Here is a 17,976-nt window from a genome sequence, read left to right as displayed (position 1 = left end):
AGTAGGTAAATGATAGAAACATATTTTTTTGATGTGGAATGCTACTTAGCATAATTTTCAATGTAACCCTCTTAATTGTAGTATGAATATTTAGATCCGAAAGATTCAAGATAAAAGTTTAATATTGACATAAAAGTAATAATATTTCAAGCATACTAACTAAGCAATTATGTCTTCTCAAAATAACATGGCCAAAGAAAGTTCATCCCTACAAAATCATTTAGGTTGGTCATGCTCCATTTTCGTCACACAAGAATGCTCTCATCATGGACAACCCCGATGACAAGCCAAGCAATTGTTTCATATTTTAGTAATCTCAAACTTTTTTCAACTTTCATGCAATACATGAGCGTGAGCCATGGATATAGCACTATGGGTGGAATAGAATATAATGATGGGGGTCATGTGGAGAAGACAAAAAAGGAGAAAGTCTCACATCAATGCGGCTAATCAACAGGCTATGGAGATGCCCATCAATGGATGTTAATGTGAGGAGTAGGGATTGCCATGCAACAAATGCACTAGAGCTGTAAATGTATGAAAGCTCAACAAAAGAAACTAAGTGGGTGTGCATCCAACTTGCTTGCTCACGAAGACCTAGGGCATTTGAGGAAGCCCATTGTTGGAATATACAAGCCAAGTTCTATAACGAAAAATTCCCACTAGTATATGAAAGTGACAAAACAAGAGACTATCTATCATAAGGATCATGGTGCTACTCGGAAGCACAAGTATGGAAAAAAGATAGTAGCATTGCCCTTTTTTTTCCTTTTTTGGGCCTTTTTTTGGCCTTTCTCTTTTTTTTGGGACAATGCTCTATGAATGATGATCATCACACTTCTATTTATTTACAACTCAATGATTACAACTCGATACTAGAACAAAGTATGACTCTAGATGAATGCCTCCGGCGGTGTACCGGGAAATGAATCAAGAGTGACATGTATGAAATAATATGCATGGTGGCTTTGCCAAAAATACGATGTCAACTACATGATCATGCAAGGCAATATGACAATGATGAAACGTGTCATGATAAATGGAACGGTGGAAAGTTGCATGGCAATATATCTCGGAATGGCTATGGAAATTCCATAATAGGTAGGTATGGTGGCTGTTTTGAGGAAGATATAAGGAGGCTTATGTGTGATAAAGCGTATCGTATCACGGGGTTTGGATGCACCGGCGAAGTTTGCACCAACTCTCAAGGTGAGAAAGGGCAATGCACGGTACCGAAGAGGCTAGCAATGATGGAAGGGTAAGAGTGCGTATAATCCATGGACTCAACATTAGTCATAAAGAACTCACATACTTATTGCAAAAATCTACAAGTCATCAAAACCAAGCACTACGCGCATGCTCCTGGGGGATAGATTGGTAGGAAAAGACCATCGCTCGTCCCCGACCGCCACTCATAAGGAGGACAATCAAAGAACACCTCATGTTTCAAATTTGTTACACAACGTTTACCATACGTGCATGCTATGGGATTTGCAAACTTCAACACAAGTATTTCTCAAATTCACAACTACTCAACTAGCACAACTTTAATATCACTACCTCCATATCTCAAAACAATCATCAAGCATCAAACTTCTCTTAGTAGTCAACACACTCATAAGAAAGTTTTTACTAATCTTGAATACCTAGCATATTAGGACTAATTTCACAATTAAAGCAAATTACCATGCTGTTTTGTAGGACTCTCAAAATAATATAAGTGAAGCATGAGAGAACAGTAATTTCTATAAAACAAATCCACCACCGTGCTCTAAAAGATATAAGTGAAGCACTAGAGCAAAAACTATATAGCTCAAAAGATATAAGTGAAGCACATAGAGTATTCTAATAAATTCCGAATCATGTGTCTCTCTCAAAAGGTGTGTACAGCAAGGATGATTCTGGTAAACTAAAAACCAAAGACTCAAATCATACAAGACGCTCCAAGCAAAACACATATCATGTGGTGAATAAAAATATAGTTCCAAGTAAAGTTACCGATGGACGAAGACGAAAGAGGGGATGCCTTCCGGGGCATCCCCAATCTTTGGCTTTTTGCTGCCCTTAGATTACCTTGGGGTGCCATGGGCATCCCCAAGCTTAGGCTCTTGCCACTCCTTGTTCCATAATCCATCAAATCTTTACCCAAAACTTGAAAACTTCACAACACAAAACTCAACAAAAAATCTCGTGAGCTCCGTTAGCGAAACAAAACAAAACACCACTTCAAGGTACTGTATTGAACTCATTCTTTATTTATATTGGTGTTAAACCTACTGTATTCCAACTTCTCTATGGTTTATAAACTATTTTACTAGCCATAGATTCATCAAAAGAAGCAAACAACACACGAAAAACAGAATATGTCAAAAACAGAACAGTCTGTAGTAATCTGTAACTAACGCAAACTTCTGGAACTCAGAAAAATCTACCAAAAGAGGACGACCTAGATAATTTGTTTATTGATCTACTGCAATTTGAATCAGTATTTTATCACGTTCTGGTGATTTTTAACAATTGTTTTCGTGAACAGAAAGTTTCTGGAATTTTCAGCAAGATCAAATAACTATCATTCAAGAAGATCCTATAGGTTTAACTTGGCACAAACACTAATTAAAACATAAAAACAAAACTAACCAGAGGCTAGATCAAATATTTATTGAATAACAGCAAGTAAAATACTGGGTTGTCTCCCAACAAGCGCTTTTCTTTAAAGCCTTTTAGCTAGGCATAGATTTTTAATGATGCTCACATGAAAGACAAGAATTGAAGCGGAAGAGAGCATCATAAAACACGTGACAAACACATCAAAGTCTAACATACTTCCTATGCATAGGCATATTATAAGTAAACAAATTTGCAAGGCAAGCAAAAACTAGCATATGCAAGGAAGAAGAAAGTGACGATAGCAATCTCAACATGACGAGAGGTAATTTAGTAAGATAAAAGTTTCTACAACCATATTTCCCTCTTTCATAACAATTACATGTAGGATCATAAGCAAATTCAACAATATAGCTATCACATAACATATTCTCTTCGTGATCCACATGCATGCAAAGTTGACACTCTTCCGAAATAGTGGGATTAACATTAACTAAAGTCATGACCTCTCCAAACCCACTTTTATCAAAAATTTCATAAGATTGAATATTCTCCAAATATGTGGGATCTAAAGTTGACACTCTTCCAAACCCACTTTCAATATTATTGCAAACACTACTATCAATCTCATATTCATCATGGGGCTTAAATAAATTTTCAAGATCATAAGAAGAATCCCCCCAATCATGATCATTGCAACAAGTAGTAGACATAGCAAACTTAGCATCCCCAAGCTTAGGGTTTTGAATATTATAAGCACAATTGACATTAATAGAATTTATACTATCATTTGCAATCATTCTTTTTATTCAAAGATCCATCGTGAATCACTTTATAAAGCACTTCATCACAATTTTCAGATTCACGAATTCCAAGCAAAACCTCATAAAGATAATCTAGTGCACTCAACTCAGTAGCAATAGGTTCATCATAATTGGATCTCTTAAAGAGATTAGCAAGGGGATGAGGATCCATAAACTTTTATCAAGCGAAGATGCAAGCAAAAGGAAGGCACATGGTAACACAAGATCGAACGGAAGGAGGGCGAAGAAAACGGCAAAGGTGAAGTGGGGGAGAGGAAAACGAGAGGCAAATGGCAAATAATGTAATGCGAGGGATAAGAGTTTGTGATGGGTACTTGGTATGTCTTGACTTGTGCGTAGACTCCCCGGCAACGGCGCCAGAAATCCTTCTTGCTACCTCTTGAGCACTGCTTAGGTTTTCTCTCTAAGAGGAAAGGGTGATGCAGTAAAGTAGCGTAAGTATTTCCGTCGGTTTTTGAGAACCAAGGTATCAATCCAGTAGGAGACCACGCTCGAGTCCCACGCACCTACACAAACAAATAAGAACCTCGCAACCAACGCGATAAAGGGGTTGTCAATCCCTTCACGGTCACTTACGAGAGTGAGATCTGATAGATATGATAAGATAATATTTTTGGTATTTTTATGATAAAGAGAAATAAAATGCAAAGTAAAATAAACGGCAATAGAAATAGCTAAGTGTTGGAAGATTAATATGATGGAAAATAGACCCAGGGGCCATAGGTTTCACTAGTGGCTTCTCTCAAGATAGCATAAGTATTACGGTGGGTAAACGAATTACTGTCGAGCAATTGATAGAATTGAGCATAGTTATGAGAATATCTAGGTATGATCATGTATATAGGCATCACATCCGTGACAAGTAGACCGAAACGATTCTGCATCTACTACTATTACTCCACACATCGACCGCTATCCAGCATGCATCTAGATTATTAAGTTCATAAGAATAGAGTAATGCTTTAAGCAAGATGACATGATGTAGAGGGATAAACTCATGCAATATTATATAAACCCCATCTTTTTATCCTCGATGGCAACAATACAATACGTGCCTTGCTGCCCCTGCTGTCACTGGGAAAGGACACCGCAAGATTGAACCCAAAGCTAAGCACTTCTCCCATTGCAAGAACGATCAATCTAGTAGGCCAAACCAAACTGATAATTCGAAGAGACTTGCAAAGATAACCAATCATACATAAAAGAATTCAGAGGAGATTCAAATATTGTTCATAGATAAACTTGATCATAAACCCACAATTCATCGGATCTCGACAAACACACCGCAAAGGAAGATTACATCGAATAGATCTCCAAGAAGATCGAGGAGAACTTTGTATTGAGATCCAAAGAGAGAGAAGAAGCCATCTAGCTAATAACTATGGACCCGAAGGTCTGAGGTAAACTACTCACACATCATCGGAGAGGCTATGGTGTTGATGTAGAAGCCCTCCGTGATCAATGCCCCCTCTGGCGGAGCGCCGGAAAAGGCCCCAAGATGGGATCTCATGGGTACAGAAGGTTGTGGCGGTGGAAATAGGGTTTTGGCTCCGTATATGATGTTTCCAGGGTACGTAGGTATATATAGGAGGAAGGAGTACGTCGGTGGAGCAACGTGGGGCCCACGAGGGTGGAAGGCGCGCCTAGGGGGTAGGCGCGCCCCTACCTCGTGGCTTTCTCATTTGTTGCTTGACGTCCACTCCAAGTCCTCTGGATCACGTTTGTTCCGAAAATCACGTTCCCGAAGGTTTCATTCTGTTTGGACTCCGTTTGATATTCTTTTTCTGCGAAACACTGAAATAGGCAAAAAAAACAACAATTTGGGCTGGGCCTCCGGTTAATAGGTTAGTCCCAAAAATAATATAAAAGTGCATAAAAAAGCCCATTAAACATCCAAAACAGAATATATAATAGCATGGAACAATCAAAAATTATAGATACGTTGGAGACGTATCACACGCCCCCTCCCCCTTGAGTCTGAATTGGACTAGGAGGGGGGTGCCCCCCCTTTCCTTCCCCTCTCCCACTCCTTCCCCCTCCTAGTAGGACTAGGAAAGGAGGAATCCTACTCCTACTAGGAGGAGGATTCCTCCCCTCCTTGGTGCGCCCTAGGGCCGGCCGGCCTCCCCCCTTGCTCCTTTATATACGGGGGCAGGGGCACCGTAGAACATACAACAAACATTGTCTTACCCGTGTGCGGTGCCCCCCTCCACCATAATCCACCTCGGTCATATCGTTGCAGTGCTTAGGCGAAGCCCTGCGCCAGTAACTTCATCAACACCGTCACCACACCGTCGTGCTGACAGAACTCTCCCTCAACCTCAACTGGATCAAGAGTTCGTGGGACGTCACCGAGCTAAACGTGTGCAGATCGCGGAGGTGCTGTACTTTCGGTGCTAGGATCGGATGGATCGCGAAGGCGTTTGACTACATCAGCCGCGTCACTTGACGCTTCCGCTTACGGTCTACGAGGGTACGTAGACAACACTCTCCTGCTCGTTGCTATGCACACATAGATCTTGCGTGTGCGTAGGATTTTTTTTGAAATTACCGTGTTCCCCAACAGTGGCTTATGCGTGGATGTTATATGCACGAGTAGAACACAAATGAGTTGTGGGCGATAATAGTCATACTTTGATTTGGCGGTATTGTTGGATGAAGCAGCCCGGACCGACATTACGCGTATGCTTACGCGAGACTGGTTCTACCGACGTGCTTCGCACACAGGTGGCTGGCGGGTGTCAGTTTCTCCAACTTTAGTTGAATCGAGTGTGACTACGCCCGGTCCTTGTTGAAGGTTAAAACATCACACTTGACGAAAAATCGTTGTGGTTTTTGATGCGTAGGTAAGAACGATTCTTGCTCAGCCTGTAGCAGCCACGTAAAACTTGCAACTACAAAGTAGAGGACGTCTAACTTGTTTTTGCAGGGCATGTTGTGATGTGATATGGTCAAGACGTGATTATATAAATTGTTGTATGAGATGATCATGTTTTGTAACACAGTTATCGGCAACTGGCAGGAGCCATATGGTAGAACGTGAATCATATAGTAGATATGATCAACATAGTGATGTTCACCATTGAAAACTACTCCATCTCACGTGATGATCGGACATGGTTTAGTTGATTTGGATCACACGATCACTTAGATGATTAGAGGGATGTCTATCTAAGTCGGAGTTCTTAAGTAATATGATTAATTAAACTTTAATTTATCATGAACTTAGTACCTGATAGTATTTTGCATGTCTATGTTGTTGTAGATCAATGGCCCATGCTACTGTTCCTTTGAATTTTAATGCGTTCCTTGAGAAAGCTAAGTTGAAAGATGATGGTAGCAATTACACGGACTGGGTCCGTAACTTGAGGATTATCCTCATAGCCGCACAGAAGAATTACGTCCTGGAAGCACCGCTAGGTGCAAGACCCGCTGTAGGAGCAACACCAGACGTTGTGAACGTCTGGCAGAGCAAAGCTGATGACTACTCGATAGTTCAGTGTGCCATGCTTTACGGCTTAGAAACGGGACTTCAACGATGTTTTGAACGTTATGGAGCATATGAGATGTTCCAGGAGTTGAAGTTAATATTTCAAGCAAATGCCCGGATTGAGAGATATGAAGTCTCCAATAAGTTCTATAGTTGCAAGATGGAGGAGAATAGTTATGTCAGTGAACATATACTCAAAATGTCTGGGTATAACAACCACTTGATTCAGCTGGGAGTTAATCTTCGTGATGATAGTGTCATTGACAGAATTCTTCAATCACTGCCACCAAGCTACAAGAGCTTCGTGATGAACTATAATATGCAAGGGATGAACAAGACAATTCCCGAGCTCTTCGATATGCTGAAGGCTGCAGAGGTAGAAATCAGGAAGGAGCATCAAGTGTTGATGGTCAACAAGACCACCAGTTTCAAGAAAAAGGGTAAAGGGAAGAAGGGGAACTTCAAGAAGAACAACAAGCAAGTTGCTGCTCAAGTGAAGAAGCCCAAGTCTGGACCTAAGCCTGAGACTGAGTGCTTCTACTGCAAAGGGACTGGTCACTGGAAGCGGAACTGCCCCAAGTATTTGGCGGATAAGAAGGATGGCAAGGTGAACAAAGGTATATATGATATACATGTTATTAATGTGTACCTTACTAATGCTCGCAGTAGTGCCTGGGTATTTGATACTGGTTCTGTTGCTAATATTTGCAACTCGAAACAAAGACTACGGATTAAGCGAAGATTGGCTAAGGACGAGGTGACGATGCGCGTGCGAAATGGTTCCAAAGTCGATGTGATCGCCGTCGGCACGCTACCTCTACATCTACCTTCGGGATTAGTTTTAGACCTGAATAATTGTTATTTGGTGCCATCGTTAAGCATGAACATTATATATGGATCTTGTTTGATGCTAGACGGTTATTCATTTAAATCCAAGAATAATGGTTGTTCTATTTATATGAATAATATCTTTTATGGTCATGCACCCTTGAAGAGTGGTCTATTTTTGTTGAATCTCGATAGTAGTGACACACATATTCATAATATTGAAGCCAAAAGATGCAGAGTTGATAATGATAGTGCAACTTATTTGTGGCACTGCCGTTTGGGTCATATTGGTGTAAAGCGCATGAAGAAACTCCATTCTGATGGACTTTTGGAATCACTTGATTATGAATCACTTGGTACTTGCGAACCATGCCTCATGGGCAAGATGACTAAAACTCCGTTCTCCGGAACAATGGAGCAAGCAACGGATTTGTTGGAAATCATACATACTGATGTATGTGGTCCGATGAATATTGAGGCTCACGGTGGGTATCGTTATTTTCTCACCTTCACAGATGATTTGAGCAGATATAGGTATATCTACTTGATGAAACATAAGTCTGAAACATTTGAAAAGTTCAAAGAATTTCAGAGTGAAGTGGAAAATCATAGTAACAAGAAAATAAAGTTTCTGTGATCTGATCATGGAGGAGAATATTTGAGTTACGAGTTTGGTCTTCATTTGAAACAATGCGGAATAGTTTCGCAACTCACGCCACCCGGAACACCACAACGTAATGGTGTGTCCGAACGTCGTAACCGCACTTTATTAGATATGGTGCGATCTATGATGTCTCTTACTGATTTAGCGCTATCGTTTTGGGGTTATGCTTTAGAGACGGTTGCATTCATGTTAAATAGGGCACCATCTAAATCCGTTGAGACGACACCTTATGGACTATGGTTTGGCAAGAAACCCAAGTTGTCGTTTCTTAAAGTTTGGGGCTGAGATGCTTATGTGAAAAAGCTTGAACCTGATAAGCTCGAACCCAAATCGGAGAAATGTGTCTTCATAGGATACCCAAAGGAGACTGTTGGGTACACCTTCTATCACAGATCCGAAGGCAAGACATTTGTTGCTAAGAATGGATCCTTTCTAGAGAAGGAGTTTCTCTCGAAAGAAGTGAGTGGGAGGAAAGTAGAACTTGATGAGGTAACTGCACCTGCTCCCTTATTGGAAAGTAGTTCATCATAGAAATCAGTTCCTGTGATCCCTACACCAATTAGTAAGGAAGCTAATGATAATGATCATGAAACTTTAGATCAAGTTACTACCGAACCTCGTAGGTCAACCAGAGTAAGATCCGCACTAGAGTGGTACGATAATCCTGTTCTAGAGGTCATGTTACTTGACCATGACGAACCTATGAACTATGAGGAAGCGATGATGAGCCCAGATTCCGCGAAATGGCTTGAGGCCATGAAATCTAAGATGGGATCCATGTATGAGAACAAAGTGTGGACTTTGGTTGACTTGCCCGATGATCGGCAAGCCATCGAGAATAAATGGATCTTCAAGAAGAAGACTGACGCTGACGGTAATGTTACTGTCTACAAAGCTCGACTTTTTGCGTAAGTTTTCGACAAGTTCAAGGAGTTGACTACGATGAGACCTTCTCTCCCGTAGCGATGCTTAAGTCTGTCCGAATCATGTTAGCAATTGCTGCATTTTATTATTATGAAATTTGGCAAATGGATGTAAAGACTGCATTCCTGAATGGATTTCTGGAAGAAGAGTTGTATATGATGCAACCCGAAGGTTTTATTGATCCAAAGGATGCTAACAAAGTGTGCAAGCTCCAGCGATTCATTTATGGACTGGTGCAAGCATCTCAGAGTTGGAATGAACGCATATGGTTTTATACACACTTTTGGAGAAGCCTGTATTTACAAGAAAGTGAGTGGGAGCTCTGTAGCATTTCTAATATTATATGTGGATGACATATTGTTGATTGGAAATGATATAGAATTTCTGGATAGCATAAAAGGATACTTGAACAAGAGTTTTTCAATGAAAGACCTTGGTGAAGCTGCTTATATATTGGGCATCAAGATCTATAGAGATAGATCGAGACGCTTAATTGGACTTTCACAAAGCACATACCTTGATAAAGTTTTGAAGAAGTTCAAAATGGATCAAGCAAAGAAAGGGTTCTTGCCTGTGTTACAAGGTGTGAAGTTGAGTCAGACTCAATGCCCGACCACTGCAGAAGATAGAGAGAAAATGAAAGTTGTTCCCTATGCTTTAGCCATAGGCTCTATCATGTATGCAATGTTGTGTACCAGACCTGATGTGTGCCTTGCTATTAGTTTAGCAGGGAGGTACCAAAGTAATCCAGGAGTGGATCACTGGACAACGGTCAAGAACATCCTGAAATACCCGAAAAGGACTAAGGATATGTTTCTCGTTTATGGAGGTGACAAAGAGCTCGTCGTAAATGGTTACCTCGATGCAAGCTTTGACACTGATCCGGATGAATCTAAGTCACAAACCGGATAAGTATTTATATTGAACGGTGGAGCTGTCAGTTGGTGCAGTTCTAAGCAAAGCGTCGTGGCGGGATCTACATGTGAAGCGGAGTACATAGCTGCTTCGGAAGCAGCAAATGAAGGAGTCTGGATGAAGGAGTTCATATCCGATCTAGGTGTCATACCTAGTGCATCGGGTCCAATGAAAATCTTTTGTGACAATACTGGTGCAATTGCCTTGGCAAAGGAATCCAGATTTCACAAGAGAACCAAGCACATCAAGAGACGCTTCAATTCCATCCACGATCAAGTCAAGGACGGAGACATAGAGATTTGCAAGATACGTATGGATCTGAATGTTGCAGACCCGTTGACTAAGCCTCTCTCATGAGCAAAACATGATCAACACCAAGACTCCATGGGTGTTAGAATCATTACTGTGTAATATAGATTATTGACTCTAGTGCAAGTGCGAGACTGAAGGAAATATGCCCTAGAGGCAATAATAGAGTTGTTATTTATATTTCCTTATATCATGATAAATGTTTATTATTCATGCTAGAATTGTATTAACCGAAAACTTAGTACATGTGTGAATACATAGACAAACATAGTGTCACTAGTATGCCTCTACTTAACTAGCTCGTTAATCAAAGATGGTTAAGTTTCCTAGCCATAGACATGAGTTGTCATTTGATGAACGAGATCACATCATTTGAGAATGATGTGATTGACTTGACCCATTCAGTTAGCTTAGCACTTGATCGTTTAGTATGTTGCTATTACTTTCTTCATGACTTATACATGTTCCTATGACTATGAGATTATGCAACTCCCGAATACCGGAGGAACACTTTGTGTGCTATCAAATGTCACAACGTAACTGGGTGATTAAAAAGATGCTCTACAGGTGTCTCTGATGGTGTTTGTTGAGTTTGCATAGATCTAGATTAGGATTTGTCACTCCGATTGTCGGAGAGGTATCTCAGGGCCCTCTCGGTAATGCACATCACTATAAGCCTTGCTAGCAATGTGACTAATGAGTTAGTCACGGGATGATGCATTACGGAACGAGTAAAGAGACTTGCCGGTAACGAGATTGAACTAGGTATTGAGATACCGACGATCGAATCACGGGCAAGTAACATACCGATGACAAAGGGAACAACGTATATTGTTATGCGGTTTGACCGATAAAGATCTTCGTAGAATGTGTGGGAGCCAATATGAGCATCCAGGTTCCGCTATTGGTTATTGACCGGAGACGTGTCTCGGTCATGTCTACATAGTTCTCGAACCCGTAAGGTCCGCACGCTTAACGTTACGATGACAGTTATATTATGAGTTTATATGTTTTGATGTACCGAAGGTTGTTCGGAGTCCCGGATGTGATCGCAGTCATGACGAGGAGTCTCGAAGTGGTCGAGACATAAAGATTGATATATTGGATGGCTATATTCAGACACCGGAAGTGTTCCGGGTGATTTTGGATAAAACCGGAGTGCCGGAGGGTTACCGGAACCCCCCGGAGAACTAGTGGGCCTAGATGGGCCTTAGTGGAGAGAGAGAGAGAGAGGGGCGGCCAGGGCAGGCCGCGCGCCCCCTCCCCCTTGAGTCCGAATTGGACTAGGAGGGGGATGGCACCCCCCCTTCCTTCCCCTCTCCCACTCCTACCTTCCCCCTCATAGTAGGACTAGGAAAGGAGGAATCCTACTCCTACTAGGAGGAGGATTCCTCCCCTCCTTGGCGCGCCCTAGGGCCGGCCGGCATCCCCCCTTGCTCCTTGATACGTCTCCAACGTATCTATAATTTTTGATTGCTCCATGCTATATTATCTTCTGTTTTGGACATTATTGGGATTTATTATACACTTTTATATTATTTTTGGGACTAACCTATTAACCGGAGGCCCAGCCCAGAATTGCTGTTTTTTTGCCTATTTCAGAGTTTCGCAAAAAAGAATATCAAACGGAGTCCAAACGGAATGAAACCTTCGGAACGTGATTTTCGGAATGAACGTGATCCAGAGGACTTGGACCCTACGTCAAGAAAGCTACCAGGAAGCCACAAGGTAGGGGGCGCGCCTACCCCCTGGGCGCGCCCTCCACCCTCGTTGGCCCCACGTTGCTCCACCGACGTACTCCTTCCTCCTATATATACCTACGTACCCCCAAACGATCAGATACGGAGCCAAAAACCCAATTCCACCGCCGCAACCTTCTGTACCCGTGAGATCCCATCTTGGGGCCTGTTCCGGAGCTCCGCCGGAGGGGGCATCGATCACGGAGGGCTTCTACATCAACACCATAGCCTCTCCGATGAAGTGTGAGTAGTTTACCTCAGACCTTCGGGTCCATAGTTATTAGCTAGATGGCTTCTTCTCTCTTTTTGGATCTCAATACAATGTTCTCCCCCTTTCTTGTGGAGATCTATTCGATGTAATCTTCTTCTGCGGTGTGTTTGTTGAGACCGATGAATTGTGGGTTTATGATCAAGTTTATCTATGAACAGTATTTGAATCTTCTGAATTCTTTTATGTATGATTAGTTATCTTTGCAAGTCTCTTCGAATTATCAGTTTGGTTTGGCCTACTAGATTGATCTTTCTTGCAATGGGAGAAGTGCTTAGCTTTGGGTTCAATCTTGCGGTGTCCTTTCCCAGTGATAGTAGGGGCAGCAAGGCACGTATAGTATTGTTGCCATTGAGGATAACAAGATGGGGTTTATATCATATTGCATGAGTTTATCCCTCTACATCATGTCATCTTGCTTAAGGCGTTACTTTGTTCTTATGAACTTAATACTCTAGATGCATGCTGGATAGCGGTCGATGTGTGGAGTAATAGTAGTAGATGCAGGCAGGAGTCGGTCTACTTATCTCGGACGTGATGCCTATATACATGATCATACCTAGATATTCTCATAACTATGCTCAATTATGTCAATTGCTCAACAGTAATTTGTTCACCCACCGTAAAATACTTATGTTCTTGAGAGAAGCCACTAGTGAAACCTATGGCCCCCGGGTCTATTTTCCATTAATCTTCCAACAACAAGCTATTTCTTTTGCCGTTTTTATTTTTCTTTTATTTTACTTTGCATCTTTATCATAAAAATACCAAAAATATTATCTTATCATATCTATCAGATCTCACTCTCGTAAGTGACCGTGTAGGGATTGACAACCCCTTATCGCGTTGGTTGCGAGGATTTATTTGTTTGTGTAGGTGTGAGGGACTCGCGCGTAGCTTCCTACTGGATTGATACCTTGGTTTTCAAAAACTAAGGGAAATACTTACGCTACTTTGCTGCATCACCCTTTCCTCTTCAAGGGAAAACCAACGCAGTGCTCAAGAGGTAGCAAGAAGGATTTCTGGCGCTGTTGTCGGGGAGGTCTACGCAAAAGTCAACATACCAAGTACCCATCACAAACCCTTATCTCCCGCATTACATTATTTGCCATTTGCCTCTCGTTTTCCTCTCCTCCACTTCACCCTTGCCGTTTTATTCGCCCTCTCTTTTCCGTTCGCCTCTTTTTCGCTTGCTTCTTGTTTGCTCGTGTGTTGGATTGCTTGCTTGTCATGATGGCTCAAGATAATACCAAATTATGTGACTTTACCAATACCAACAATAATGATTTCCTTAGCACTCCGATTGCTCCTCTTACCGATACTAAATCTTGTGAAATCAATGCTGCCTTGTTGAATCTTGTTATGAAAGATCAATTCACCGGCCTTCCTAGTGAAGATGTCGCTACTCATCTAAATAGCTTTGTTGATTTGTGTGATATGCAAAAGAAGAAAGATGTTGACAATGATATTGTTAAATTGAAGCTATTTCCTTTTTCGCTTAGAGATCGTGCTAAAGCTTGGTTTTCGTCTTTGCCTAAAAATAGTATTGATTCTTGGAATAAGTGCAAAGGATGCTTTTATCTCTAAGTATTTTCCTCCCGCTAAGATTATCTCTCTTAGAAACGATATTATGAATTTTAAGCAACTTGATCATGAACATGTTGCACAAGCTTGGGAGAGGATGAAATTAATGATACGTAATTGCCCCACTCATGGTTTGAATTTGTGGATGATTATACAAAAACTTTTATGCCGGATTGAATTTTGCTTCTAGAAATCTTTTAGATTCGGCCGCGGGAGGCACTTTTATGGAAATCACTTTAGGAGAAGCTACTAAACTCCTAGATAATATTATGGTTAATTATTCTCAATGGCACACTGAAAGATCTACTAATAAAAAAGTGCATGCGATAGAAGAAATTAATGTTTTGAGTGGAAAGATGGATGAACTTATGAAATTATTTGCTACTAAGAGTGTTTCTTCTGATCCTAATGATATGCCTTTGTCTACTTTGATTGAGAATAATAATGAATCTATGGATGTGAATTTTGTTGGTAGGAATAATTTTGGTAACAACGCGTATAGAGGAAACTTTAATCCTAGGCCTTATCCTAGTAATTCCTCTAATAATTATGGTAATTCCTACAACAATTCTTATGGAAACTTTAATAATATGCCCTCTGAATTTGAGACTAGTGTTAAGGAATTTATGAATTCACAAAAGAATTTCAATGCTTTGCTTGAAGAAAAATTGCTTAAAGTTGATGAATTGGCTAGGAACGTTGATAGAATTTCTCTTGATGTTGATTCTTTGAAACTTAGATCTATTCCACCTAAGCATGATATCAATGAGTCTCTCAAAGCCATGAGAATTTCCATTGATGAGTGCAAAGAAAGAACCGCTAGGATGCGTGCTAAGAAAGATTGCTTTATAAAAGCGTGTTCTTCTAATTTTTATGAAAACAAAGATGAAGATCTAAAAGTTATTGATGTGTCCCCTATTAAATCTTTGTTTTGCAATATGAATCTTAACAATGATGGGACTGAATATGATCCACCTTTACCTAGAAGGCGTTCCAGAAACTCGGAGTTTTTAGATCTTGATGCTAAAATTGATAAAAGTGGGATTGAAGAGATCAAAACATTAGATATTAATGAACCCACTATTTTGGATTTCAAGGAATTTAATTATGATAATTGCTCTTTGATAGATTGTATTTCCTTGTTGCAATCCGTGCTAAATTCTCCTCATGCTTATAGTCAAAATAAAGCTTTACCAAACATATCGTTGATGCTTTGATGCAATCTTATGAAGAAAAACTTGAGTTGGAAGTTTCTATCCCTAGAAAACTCTATGATGAGTGGGAACCTACTATTAAAATTAAAATTAAAGATCATGAATGCTATGCTTTGTGTGATTTGGGTGCTAGTGTTTCCACGATTCCAAAAACTTTGTGTGATTTGCTAGGTTTCCGTGATTTTGATGATTGCTCTTTAAACTTGCACCTTGCGGATTCCACTATTAAGAAACCTATGGGAAGAATTAATGATGTTCTTATTGTTGCAAATAGGAACTATGTGCCCGTAGATTTTATCGTTCTTGACATAGATTGCAATCCTTCATGTCCTATTATTCTTGGTAGACCTTTCCTTAGAACGATTGGTGCAATTATTGATATGAAGGAAGGGAATATTAGATTCCAATTTCCATTAAAGAAAGGCATGGAACACTTCCCTAGGAAGAAAATAAAATTACCATATGAATCTATCATGAGAGCCACTTATGGATTGCCCACCAAAGATGGCAATACCTAGATCTATCCTTGCTATTATGCCTAGCTAGGGGCGTTAAACGATAGCGCTTGTTGGGAGGCAACCCAATTTTATTTTTAGTTTTTTGCTTTTTGCTTCTTTTTAGGAATAAATATTTGTTCTAGCCTCTGGTTAGATGTGTTTTTATGTTTTAATTAGTGTTTGTGCCAAGTTAAACCTATAGGATCTTCTTGGATGATAGTTATTTGATCTTGCAGAAAATTCCAGAAACTTTCTGTTCACGAAAATAATTGTTAAAAATCACCAGAACGTGATAAAATATTGATTCCAATTGCTGCTGATCAATAAACAAATTTTCTAGGTCGTCCTATTTTGGCTGATTTTTTGGAGTTCCAGAAGTTTGCGTTAGTTACAGATTACTACAGACTGTTCTGTTTTTGACAGATTCTGTTTTTCGTGTGTTGTTTGCTTATTTTGATGAATCTATGGCTAGTAAAATAGTTTATAAACCATAGAGAAGTTGGAATACAGTAGGTTTAACACCAATATAAATAAAGAATGAGTTCATTACAGTACCTTGAAGTGGTCTTTTGTTTTCTTTCGCTAACGGAGCTCACGAGATTTTCTGCTGAGTTTTGTGTTGTGAAGTTTTCAAGTTTTGGGTGAAAGATTTGATGGATTATGGAACAAGGAGTGGCAAGAGCCTAAGCTTGGGGATGCCCATGGCACCCCCAAGATAATCTAAGGACACCTAAAATCCAAAGCTTGGGATGCCCCGGAAGGCATCCCCTCTTTCGTCTACTTCCATCGGTAACTTTACTTGGAGCTATATTTTTATTCACCACATGATATGTGTTTTGCTTGGAGCGTCTTGTATGATTTGAGTCTTTGCTTTTAGTTTTACCACAATCATATTTTCTGTACAAACCTTTTGAGAGAGACATACATGATTCGGAAATTATTAGAATACTCTATGTGCTTCACTTATATCTTTTGAGTTATATAGTTTTTGCTCTAGTACTTCACTTATATCTTTTAGAGCACGGTGGTGGATTTGTTTTATAGAAACTATTGATCTCTCATGCTTCACTTATTTTATTTTTAGAGTCTTAAATAGCATGATAATTTGCTTAAATAATCCTAATATGCTTGGTATTAAAGAATAGTAAAAACTTTCTTATGAGTGTTTTGAATACTAAGAGAAGTTTGATGCTTGATGATAGTTTTGAGACATGGAGGTAGTGATATTAAGTTGTGCTAGTTGAGTAGTTGTGAATTTGAGAAATACTTGTGTTGAAGTTTGCAAGTCCCGTAGCATGCACGTATGGTAAACATTATGTAACAAATTTGAAACATGAGGTGTTCTTTGATTTTCCTCCTTATGAGTGGCGGTCGGGGACGAGCGATGGTCTTTTCCTACCAATCTATCCCCCTAGGAGCATGCGCGTAGTGCTTGGTTTTTGATGAATTGTAGATTTTTGCAATAACTATGTGAGTTCTTTATGACTAATGTTGAGTCCATGGATTATACGCACTCTCACCTTTCCACCATTGCTAGCCTCTTCGGTACCGTGCATTGCCCTTTCTCACATTGAGAGTTGGTGCAAACTTCGCCGGTGCATCCAAACCCCGTGATATGATACGCTCTTTCACACATAAACCTCCTTATATCTTCCTCAAAACAGCCACCATACCTACCTATTATGGCATTTCCATAGCCATTCCGAGATATATTGCCATGCAACTTTCCACCATTCCATTTATCATGACACGTTCATCATTGTCATATTGCTTTGCATGATCATGTAGTTGACATAGTATTTGTGGCAAAGCCACCATTCATAATTCTTTCATACATGTCACTCTTGGTTCATTGCATATCCCGGTACACCGCCGGAGGCATTCATATAGAGTCATACTTTGTTCTAGTATCGAGTTGTAATCATTGAGTTGTAAATAAACAGAAGTGTGATGATCATCATTTTCTAGAGCATTGTCCCAAGTGAGGAATAAAAAAAAGAGAAAGGCCATAAAAAAAGAGAAGGCCCCAAAAAATGAGAGAAAAAGAGAGAAGGGACAATGTTACTATCCTTTTACCACACTTGTGCTTCAAAGTAGCACCATGATCTTCATAATA

This window comes from Triticum aestivum, chromosome 3D (assembly GCF_018294505.1).
Source record: "Triticum aestivum cultivar Chinese Spring chromosome 3D, IWGSC CS RefSeq v2.1, whole genome shotgun sequence".
Lineage (NCBI taxonomy): Eukaryota > Viridiplantae > Streptophyta > Magnoliopsida > Poales > Poaceae > Triticum > Triticum aestivum.
This window is presented reverse-complemented; position numbering follows the sequence as displayed.